Source organism: Pelophylax lessonae, assembly GCF_965119305.1.
Source record: "Pelophylax lessonae genome assembly, chromosome: 11".
Lineage (NCBI taxonomy): Eukaryota > Metazoa > Chordata > Amphibia > Anura > Ranidae > Pelophylax > Pelophylax lessonae.
The window spans coordinates 216,543,350-216,555,722 of record NC_138778.1 but is presented as its reverse complement, the minus strand read 5'-3'; positions in this window follow the sequence as shown (position 1 = coordinate 216,555,722).

Sequence of the window (12,373 nt, the reverse complement as noted above, 5' to 3'; positions counted from 1 at the left end):
AGTAGAAGACAGACTAAGCAATAGCATGCAATGTCAAGCTGCAGCTACCAAAGCCGGCATGCATAAAAAAGAGGATATACTCCAGAGATAAAACCAGGGCTTTTTTCAGCTGGAACTTGGTAGAACTCAGTTCCACCACCTCTAGCTCAGGTCATTCAACTTAATACAGCAACAAAAGTAAGACATGTGGAAAATGGTGGAGCTTTTAGGAGGTCAGGAGAAAATGGAGACAGTGGAGGGGGGATTGCATGCAGAGGTCAGAGCTGAAGAGGGGTGAAAGTGAGATGTAGATGGGGATGCAGAGGTAAGCAGCTGTGGAAGAAGGCTGAACTCTGCACTCTGAGTGTAGAGCACCCCTGAACTCTGCACTCTGTATGGAGGGCACCCCTGAACTCTGCACTCTATGCAGTGCACCCCTGAACTCTGCACTCTGTATGGAGCGCACCCCTGAACTCTGCACTCTGTATGCAGTGCACCCCTGAACTCTGCACTCTGTATGGAGGGCACCCCTGAACTCTGCACTCTGTATGCAGTGCACCCCTGAACTCTGCACTCTGTATGGAGCGCACCCCTGAACTCTGCACTCTGTATGCAGTGCACCCCTGAACTCTGCACTCTGTATGGAGCGCACCCCGGAACTCTGCACTCTGTGTGCAGCGCACCCCTGAACTCTGCACTCTGTATGCAGTGCACCCCTGAACTCAGCACTCTGTATGCAGCGCACCCCTGAACTCTGCACTCTGCATGTAACCACTCCCCCCAAACTTTTGTGCGAAATGCACTCCTGGTATTTAAGTAAAATTTGACCATACTCACTATTTCATGCGGTTTAAAGGTTGGGGGGGGGGGGGGGGTTGGGGGTTGTGGTTGAGTTCCTGTACCTATTTTCTGAGAAAAAAAGCCCTGGATAAAACTATAATCCTACCTCTTTATAAAATTCTAGTTAGGCCACATCTGGAGTATTCTGTCCAGTTCTGGTCACCAATCCTCAGAAGGGATGTGCTGGAGCTGGAGAGAGTCCAAAGAAGGGCAACAAAATGATTACGGGGATTAGAGGACCTCAATTATGAGGAACGACTACTAGCCCTAAATCTATTCTCTCTGGAGAAGAGAGGCTTGAGAGGGGACATGGTAGCAATTTAGCAATGGGGTGATCCCAGCGTAGGAAAAAATATTCAGTCTCAGGGAGTGAAAGAGGACACGGGGCCACACAATGAGATTGGAGGAGAAGCGATTCAACCTAAAGCTGCACAGGAGGTTTTTCACTGTCAGGGTGATAATGAGGTGGATCTCTCTTCCACAATTGGTGGTGGGAGTATTGATATTTTTAAAAGACTCTTGGACGTGCATTTTAGTGGGATATGGGAAATAATTATCAACACTGACACACACGTACACCTACAGACGTTAAACCTGATGGACTATTGTCTTTATTCAACCTTACCTACTATGTAATTATATAAATATGTAAAAATGGGCAATCCCAAAAAATATAATATATGGACCCCGTGCCTAGCAGGAACCAGGAACCTGAGGGAAATGTTTGTGAAGAAGGGCAGGAACACGGTACCAGCATGTAAGAAGCTTATTTTGTTCCTGGATTCTATTCGACAATGAAGCCCAATGTCAAAGTAGAGTTGCCCTCCGTATCTGAGGATTAGTGAATTCAATTTTTAACTGATTCTAATTTACAAATAAATGAAGGAATGTAGTCATCCCGGGGGGGCCCAATCAATAGTTTGTAAACTACCAAGAGCCGATATGAGGCAAATGACAAAATGTTACAAGTTGACTAAAATCTTTAAAATTATTTTATTTCAATCTGCCAAAAAAGACAACAAAAATGAAAAAAAAATGTTTTCCCACAATTAAAATTTAGGAAATAAAATAGTTTTTTTTTTTTTTTTTTCATAAGCTTCTCAACATTAAGCAAAAGGTGTGACAAAAATTCAAAAACCTAATTTATTTATTTTTTTTAACTGCTAAAGTGAACGCCATGAAAATTTACAATGTTACAAGTTGACTAAAATCTTTAAAATTATTTTATTTCCATCTGCCAAAAAAGACAACAAAAATTTGAAAAAAAAAAAAAAATGTTTTCCCACAATTAAAATTTAGGAAATAAAATAGTTGTTTTTTTTTTTTTTTTCATAAGCTTCTCAACATTAAGCAAAAGGTGTGACAAAAATTCAAGAACCTAATTATTATTTTTTTTTTTTAACTGCTAAAGTGAACGCCATGAAAATTTATGTTGATGTATCACAGGAGGCCTGTGGCCAGACATAGTTCTATGTTCTGCCTCTGGATGGAGTCAGGAATGTAACCCATCCTGCAGGCCAGCTTCAGACTTCAAACTCCTCTTGTGTTTTTGTCAAACTTTACGCTTAGTTACTCAGGTGACAGCAATTTGTGAGTGAGCAGTAAAACAAAACAGTCATTAGGTTTATTTATAGTGTGTATTTCTTTGAAAGTTTCACCTTTTTAAAAATATGTATTAGGACATTTTGTTTTTGTCATTTTGTCATACGTGTACTCTTTTCTGTTTTGTTGAAATATTTCTTTAGCCCCGGAAGGTTTTATCCCCTTCATGACCAGGCCATTTTTTTTGCGATACGGCACTGCGTTACTTTAACTGACAATTGCGTGGTCGTTCAATGCTGTACCCTAATAAAATTGATGTCCTTTTTTTCCCAAAAAAAGAGCTTTTTTATGGTGGTATTTGATCACCTTTGCGATTTTTATTTTTTCTGCTATAAACAAAAAAAGAAAGACAATTCTGAAAATAAAAACAATATTTTTTACTTTCTGCTTTCTCTTCCTTTCACACATACGGTCCGTTCAGTTCATCAGTTCAGTCACATCAAAATGTATCAGTTTTCCATCTGTTTTCCATCTGTTTTTCATCTGTTTTTCATCCATTATTCATCCGTTTTTCGTCCGTTTTTCATCCATTTTTCATCCATTTTTCATCCGTTTTGCGTCCGTTTTTCATCCATTTTTCATCCGGTTTTTTAACATCCACTACCAATGCAAAAACATATGAAAAACAGACCGTTTGTCCGTTTACATCTGTTTTTCTTTGGATGAAAAATAGGGTATTTATCCGTTCCAAAAAATGGACATTGACGGAAGCGGATGAAGACAGATGTAAACGGATGATCATCCATTTTTCGTCCATTTTCATCTGTTTTTCATCAATTTTTCATCCATTTTTCGTCCATTTTCATCCGTTTTTCGTCCGTTTTTCATCCTTTTTTTTATCATCCACTTCCAATGCAAAAACGGATGAAAAACAGACCGTTTGTCCATTTACATCCGTTTTTCTCCAATCCGTTTTGTTTTGACGGATGAAAAATAGGGTATTTATCCGTTCCAAAAAGCGGACATTAACGGAAGTGGATGAAGACAGATGTTAACGGATGATCATCTATTTTTCGTCCATTTTCATCCGTTTTTCATCCATTTTTCGGCCATTTTCATCCGTTTTTCATCCATTTTTCATCCGGTTTTTTAACATCCACTACCAATGCAAAAACGGATGAAAAACAGACCGTTTGTCCGTTTACATCCGTTTTTTTCCAATCCATTTTTTTTTTTGACGGATGAAAAATAGGGTATTCATCTGTTCCAAAAAGCGGACATTAACGGAAGTGGATGAAGACAGATGTTAACGGATGATCATCTATTTTTCGTCCATTTTCATCCGTTTTTCATCCATTTTTTGTCCATTTTCATCCGTTTTTCATCCATTTTTCATCCGTTTTTTTAACATCCACTACCAATGCAAAAACGGATGAAAAACAGAACGTTTGTCCGTTTACATCTGTTTTTCTTTGGATGAAAAATAGGGTATTTATCCATTCCAAAAAATGGACATTGACGGAAGCGGATGAAGACAGATGTAAACGGATGATCATCCATTTTTCGTCCATTTTCATCCGTTTTTCATCCATTTTTCATCCATTTTTCATCCGTTTTTTTAACATCCACTACCAATGCAAAAACGGATGAAAAACAGACCGTTTGTCCATTTACATCCGTTTTCTTCCAATCCGTTTTTTTTAAGGATGAAAAATAGGGTATTCATCCGTTCCAAAAAATTGACATTGACGGAAGTGGAAAAAGACAGATGTTAACAGATGATCATCCATTTTTCGTCCATTTTCATCCGTTTTTCATCCATTTTTCGTCCACTTTTCGTCAATTTTCATCCATTTTTCGTCCGTTTTTCATCCATTTTTCATCCGTTTTTTTAACATCCACTACCAATCCAAAAACGGATGAAAAACAGACCGTTTGTCCGTTTACATCCGTTTTTTTTCCGATCCGTTTTTTTTTTGACGGATGAAAAATAGGGTATTCATCCGTTCCAAAAAAACGGACATTGACGGAAGCGGATGAAAACGGATGTTAACGGATGATCATCTGTTTTTACATAGAGATGCATTGATGTCCGTTTTTCATCCGTCAACGGATGGATGAAAAACTGACAAACGGACCGTATGTGTGAAAGGGGCCTAACATTCCCAATAAAAAAAAAAAAAATTAAATCAAATTTTCTCATCATTTTAGGCCAATTTTTATTCTGCTACAAATTTGTGTTAAAAAAAATCCCAATAAGTGTATATTTATTGGTTTGTTCAAAAGTTATTACGTCTACAGACTAGGGGAAAGATTTATGCAATTTTTATTGTTTTTTTTTTTTTTTACTAGTAATGGCGGCGATCAGCGATTTTTAGCGGGACTGCGACATTGCGGTGGACAGATCGGACCCCCAACTGACATTTTTGACACTTTTTGGGGGGACCACTGACATTACTGCAGTAACAAGTGCTAAAATATGCACTGTTACTGTAATAATGACACTGGCAGGGAAGGGATTAACACCAGGTGCGATAAAAGGGTTAAATGTGTCCCTAGGGGGTGCTTTCTAACTGTGGGGGGGGGGGCTTGCTGCATGAACACAGAGACCTGTGTTCATTACTGACAGAACAGCGGTCGGCTGTGTTTACAATGGCAGACCGCCATTCTGCGATCGCGGGTGCCCAACGGCAATCATGGCCGCCGGACCCGCTGATTGGCTCCCCCTGTGGCCAATGGGTGCCCCCCCCCCCCCCGCTAGCGTTCCCGCGAAGTGACGTATAAACTTCATAGTAATAAAAGCACAGGTACTTGTGGTGACACGGCAACCTGCAGTGCGGTCTGTGCGTGCTGACGTCACGGCTGCCACCATGAGTACCTGTGCTTTTATTTCTATGATGTTTATAAGTTTACTATTTTTAAATAAATATTACGTTTTATCGATAATGCTCTATTAGTCCTCCTTTTATCCCTATATCCCGGATCTGGAGTCCATTCAGGGCTTCATATGGGCAGTAGCTCGACTTGATCTCAAAGCACACATGCCTATTGACCCATTTGGGTCTGGTAAGCAGCCATTTTATTATCAGAGCGCAGTGGGGATGCATGCAGCACTTTGAAGTTATGAATCACTCACCATTGGAATCTCTTTATATTCATGTTTTTTTTTTTAAATTGTTTTTGTACTATTCAGTCATCATTTGGAATTTGTAGGAAGCAACACTTAAGGGAAAGTGTACTCCACGCGCCAAGTGTATAAAATATTGATATAATATATGTTAGTTAAAAAATATTTATGATCGTAAAATGGATAGGATTGGTAAAGGGGAGCAGTGGCAGTAGTAAAAAGGGGGAATTTGTGGAAAAAATAGTCCTAAAACAGGACTATTTGAAAATGTCACAGGAAGTGACGAAACGCGTAAGTATGTGGAACGCACGACGTGACGTACACTCAGAGTACTGGAGCGCAAGCCGGAATAACCTCCGCTTGCCACTCTGCATTGTTGTACACATAGTTACATAGTTACATAGTAGGTGAGGTTGAATAAAGACAACAGTCCATCCAGTTCAACCTGTGTAGGTGTGTGTGGCTGTAATCATCTCGCATACCCCTGAATGTTCTGATCCTTGAGATGTACGTCTAGAAGTATTTTGAAAGCCACCATATTACCTGCAGAAACCACCTCTTGTGGTAGAGAATTCCACAATCTTGTAGCCCTAACAGTAAAGAACCCCCCACGTTGCCTGAGGTTAAAACGCTTCTCCTCCAATCGCATTGTATGCCCCCGAGTCCTCATGCAATCCCTGCGACTGAATAGCTTTTCTTCTAAGCCTAGATCCCCATTGAGATATTTAAAAATTGCTATCATGTCCCCCCTCAGGCGTCTCTTCTCCAGGGAGAATAAATCAAGCGATTGCAGACGCTCCTCATAATCAAGGTCCTCCAATCCCCTAATTAGTTTAGTTGCCCTTCTCTGGACCCTCTCCAGCTCCAACACATCCCTTCTGAAGACTGGTGACCAGAACTGGACAGCATACTCCAGATGTGGTCGGACCAGAGTTTTATAAAGTGGAAGGATTATAGTCTTATCTCTGGAATACATCCCTTTCTTAATGCATGCTAATATTCTGCTGGCTTTGGCAGCTGCCGCTTGACATTGCATGCTGTTGCCTAGTCTAATTTCCACCAATACTCCCAGATCCTTCTCCATTTTTGATTCTTCCAGGGGTTCCCCTCCTAACGTGTATTGTGCTTTTATGTTGCTAGTCCCCAAGTGCAAAACCTTACACTTCTCCACGTTAAACCTCATTTGCCAAGTTGTTGCCCACTCCGTTATTTTGTCCAGGTCATTCTGTAGGATATCTGCTTCATGCTGTGCTGTTATTGCCCTGCCTAATTTTGTGTCATCTGCAAAAACTGATATTGAACTACAGATCCCGTCCTCAATGCTGTTTATGAATAAATTGAACAAGGTTGGTCCCAGGACTGAGCCTTGGGGGACCCCGCTTACTACCTCAGACCAGTCTGAGTATGCGCTGTTTATTACCACCCTTTGGACACACCCTTTTAGCCAGTTCCGTATCCAAGAGCAAACCCTGCTGTCGATACCTGCAGACCTTATTTTATAAATTAAGCGCTTATGGGGAACTGTATCGAACGCCTTAGCGAAATCCAAGTACACCACATCCACTGGTCTGCCCCTATCTAGCTCACAGCTCACCTCCTCGTAGAATGTTAAGAGATTGGTTTGACAAGAACGCCCATTTGTAAACCCGTGCTGGTTACTACTGATGATGTTGTTGTCTTTAGCATACTCTACGATATAGTCCCTTATCATCCCCTCCAGAAGTTTACATACTACTGATGTCAGACTAACAGGCCTATAATTTCCCAGGATATGCCTCTGACCCTTTTTGAATATCGGAATCACGTTAGCTTTCCTCCACTCCCCTGGTACATCTCCTGTCCTAATACTGTCAGCAAAGATCAGGAACAGTGGTCTGGATATAACCTTACTGAGTTCCTTGTACTCTCGGATGTACGCCATCCGGGCCTGGTGATTTGTTTGTGTTAAGTTTATCCAGCCTTTCCCTGATTTCACCCTCTGTTAGCCATAGTGGCAAGTCCTGTGTATTACTAAAAACATGAAATTGCTGCGCATTTAAGGTAAAAAACTGTAAAAACAGCAAATATACAGTAGTGGGTACAGCAGCCACACTAATCTGAAATGTAGCAGATTAAAAGAAATAAAAAACAAAACTGTGGCGCTAAGACCCTTAATAAATGACAGTCCCACTTGAGGATGTGTATAAAGCAATAAAAAAGCAGTCCATGTGTGTCCGTCTCCACATAAAGAAGTAATTCTCGAGCAGAAAACCACCACCAGAAAGCACTCCAACACCAGTACTTCTTACCAAAAGTGATTGATCTCCATCACAGAGATCAAAAGTAGCGCATAACTGGAAATCATGAAGGCTTCTCCAATGCAGTCTTAGTAAGCTCTCGATGTGGTATGTTATGCAAAGAAAAAGAGGGACATCACATAGCGCAGACCGCTTTAAAAGGCTTTATTCTTAAATAGAATGGTACTCACAAGAAAAGTACTACATCTCGCATGTAATACATGGGCACCGAGACCTCCCAGATGTCCTTAGGGCGTCCCAGCGGTGGACCACCGAATCTATGGCCGTCCTGTCTCCTCCACGGATCGTAGCACGCGCCACCCAGCACGCCACCCGACGTACGTTTCGTCCGATTGGACGTCGTCATGGGGTGTGGCTACAGGGTGCGCCAGTGCTTTCTATAGCGGAGGAGAGAGCCGCCCACCGGAACTGAGTGGCCGGAAGTGAGGTATGCGCTCCAAACGACCGGGAACCACCACTCTGACCGGAAGAGGAAGGGAGAGGAGGGTAACATAATGGGGAAATAGAAGGAAAAATCCCTTCGCAAAACCCCACACTGCGATGTCTCCCCCATCCTTCTAATAAGCAATATACTATAAATGGGATCAACCAAAAAAAGGGCATTAACCCATATACCATATCAGATATATAGATACCCAATATATCATACCACGGCCCGAGGAGAGACAGCGCCATCTATCGGTGCTCCTAGTGTGGAACACCCAAGGTACAAGGAGGTCTCAAAAAACATAAAAATACATACATCAATTGGTAACATAAAATATTAAAAAACATGCATTAAAATGCTACATAATAAAACAAATCCAGAAATATTGTACACATTGAATAAAACTAACAAATATTGCACAGCAAATACCAAGGAGAGGGAGGGGAACGCCAATCTAGGAATTATTGATATGGGCATTTAGATCCCATTCAATGTTAAGACCCAAGGGGGTATAAGATTTGAGTCTATATATCCAGCTCGTTTCGAGCTTGGAAACCCCTCTCGTTAGATTACTTCCTCTCCAATGTCCTGAAAATTTGTCTATCCCCAAAAACATAGTGCCACTAGGATCCCTATTGTGGCACTCATCATAGTGCCTAGAGAGGCTGTGTTTGGGGAAGCCCTTGACTATGTTGGCCACATGCTCCTTGAGCCTCACATGAAGCTCTCGGATAGTGCGGCCAACATAGTCAAGGCCGCATGGACATCTCACCAGGTAAACCACATACCTGGTGGTACAGGATATAAACGGTTTTATCTTAAAGTCCTGTCCAGAACCAGACTTAAAGGTGTCAACTCGTCTCTTCTTCACCACATTAAGCTGACAGATAGTGCACCTCCTGCATTTATAAAAGCCTCCCATTTGTTGAAAAAAAGAGACCTTTTTTGGGGGATCCCTAATGTTGGGGGCAATCTGCAACCTTAAGGGAGGGACACCCCTATAGATTACCTGAGGCTGGGAAGGTAAGAGGGGGCCCAACACTGAATCATTCCGCAGAATGTGCCAATGGCGCCGAAGAATAGTTTTCACTGAGAAATGTTGAGTGGAGTACGAAGAGAGGAATGCGAAATCAAAAGGACGTTTTAAGTCCCTCTGTTTAGGCTGAAGAAGATCCTCTCTCGCTCTCGAATCAGCTTTTAACAAGGCCTGACTCAAAAGAGACTCATCGTACCCCTTCTCAAGAAATCTCTCTTTAAGGACAGAGGCCTCCTGCAAAAAATCTTCATGACGCGAACAATTACGCTTCAGTCGAAGGAACTGACTGACAGGAACGGACTCCAACCACGACTTGTGATGACAACTCGTGGTATCTATGAATCCGTTCCTGTCAGTCGGTTTAAAGAAAGTAGAGGTAACAATCCGCCCTTCCTCTATACGGATCTTAAGATCCAAAAAATGAATCTCGCTGGCGCTTGATTCATAGGTCAGACTGATGCCCCTATCATTGTTGTTCAGGGATCCCATGAATTCAACCAGGGAATCACCCGTGCCGTCCCATAGGAAGAGGATGTCGTCGATGTACCGACGCCAGAGTACAAGCTCTGGCCTAGGTACACCCCAGACGGCATCCTCTTCCCATTTGGCCATGAACAGGTTGGCCATACTGGGCGCGAATTTCGCGCCCATGGCCACTCCCCTGTTCTGTAGATAATAAGTGCCATTATACCAGAAGTAATTTCGGGACATTGCATAGTCCAGAAGAGAAATAATGAAATCTCTCTGGAAACTCAACAAACTTTCTAACCTCAGATAATGAGACACCGCCTCTCTGCCATGTTGGTGTGAAATTATGGTATACAGGGATGAAACATCCGCTGTTACCAAAATATAATTATCCTGCCAGGTGACATTGCCCAACTCATTAATCACCTGCATGGAATCTCGTAAATACGAGGGCATTTTTACCACCACAGGCTGTAGGAAATGATCGATATATTTGCCCACCCGGGAGGTAACGGAATCGATACCGCTAACTATAGGTCTCCCGGGTGGGCAAATAGGATCCTTATGTATTTTGGGCAAAAAATACATAACGGGTACTCTGGGGGCAGAGGGCACCAAAAAAGCCTTCTCTTTCTTGGTGAGAAGCTTCCTATCAAACCCCTCATTCACCAGGGCAATCAGTTCCTTTTTATATTTGGCGGTAGGGTCACCCCTCAGGGGAATATAAGTGTCCCTGTCTGATAGCAACCTTAGCATCTCTGCGTCATAGGCGGCGGTATCCATAATAACAATCCCGCCGCCCTTGTCCGCAGGCCTCACTATGATATCCCTCCGCTCCTTTAGAGACTTAAGTCCCCTATTGAAAGCGGAATGCATCTCACATTTATTCAACCGAAGTTGATCAATGTCCTTAGCAACCAGATCTCTAAATACAGCCACCGCCGGTGCCACCCCACCCGGGGGGTTGAACGTGGAGGCATTGGAGAAACTGGTGCTTTAATACCCATATTGTATTCGGTTTTAGATGTGGAAGGGTTCACGCCTCTTTGGAGGAGGAGGATCTTCCAATCAGCAGAGTGGCTGGTCAGGTAACTCGGGGGATGTATATCATCCACAACATGATCAGGCTTCTGGAGGCAGGGAAAGACATTTTCAAAATGTACCTACCAATAACACTAATCAACGTTTTTTTCCTGGGGTCACCCCCAAAGCAAAAAGGAGAAAAAACGGAAAAAAAGGGGGACAAGAGGGGGGAGGAGACTCCGCCAGAAAAAAGAGGCGTCTTTAAAGGACGGAGGCCTCTTCAATCTCAGTTCCGCCCCACTCTCTAACGATGAAAAGTGTGTCCTTAATAGGGGTTTAAAATATGCACCCCCGAAACAGCTGGATAAGTTTGACACATTCATAGACCTTCAGAAGTTTGTAAGAAAGATCAATATTAAGAGACACTTCACTGTGAACCCTTCCACATCTAAAACCGAATACAATATGGGTATTAAAAGCACCAGTTTCTCCAATGCCTCCACGTTCAACCCCCCGGGTGGGGTGGCACCGGCGGTGGCTGTATTTAGAGATCTGGTTGCTAAGGACATTGATCAACTTCGGTTGAATAAATGTGAGATGCATTCCGCTTTCAATAGGGGACTTAAGTCTCTAAAGGAGCGGAGGGATATCATAGTGAGGCCTGCGGACAAGGGCGGCGGGATTGTTATTATGGATACCGCCGCCTATGACGCAGAGATGCTAAGGTTGCTATCAGACAGGGACACTTATATTCCCCTGAGGGGTGACCCTACCGCCAAATATAAAAAGGAACTGATTGCCCTGGTGAATGAGGGGTTTGATAGGAAGCTTCTCACCAAGAAAGAGAAGGCTTTTTTGGTGCCCTCTGCCCCCAGAGTACCCGTTATGTATTTTTTGCCCAAAATACATAAGGATCCTATTTGCCCACCCGGGAGACCTATAGTTAGCGGTATCGATTCCGTTACCTCCCGGGTGGGCAAATATATCGATCATTTCCTACAGCCTGTGGTGGTAAAAATGCCCTCGTATTTACGAGATTCCATGCAGGTGATTAATGAGTTGGGCAATGTCACCTGGCAGGATAATTATATTTTGGTAACAGCGGATGTTTCATCCCTGTATACCATAATTTCACACCAACATGGCAGAGAGGCGGTGTCTCATTATCTGAGGTTAGAAAGTTTGTTGAGTTTCCAGAGAGATTTCATTATTTCTCTTCTGGACTATGCAATGTCCCGAAATTACTTCTGGTATAATGGCACTTATTATCTACAGAACAGGGGAGTGGCCATGGGCGCGAAATTCGCGCCCAGTATGGCCAACCTGTTCATGGCCAAATGGGAAGAGGATGCCGTCTGGGGTGTACCTAGGCCAGAGCTTGTACTCTGGCGTCGGTACATCGACGACATCCTCTTCCTATGGGACGGCACGGGTGATTCCCTGGTTGAATTCATGGGATCCCTGAACAACAATGATAGGGGCATCAGTCTGACCTATGAATCAAGCGCCAGCGAGATTCATTTTTTGGATCTTAAGATCCGTATAGAGGAAGGGCGGATTGTTACCTCTACTTTCTTTAAACCGACTGACAGGAACGGATTCATAGATACCACGAGTTGTCATCACAAGTCGTG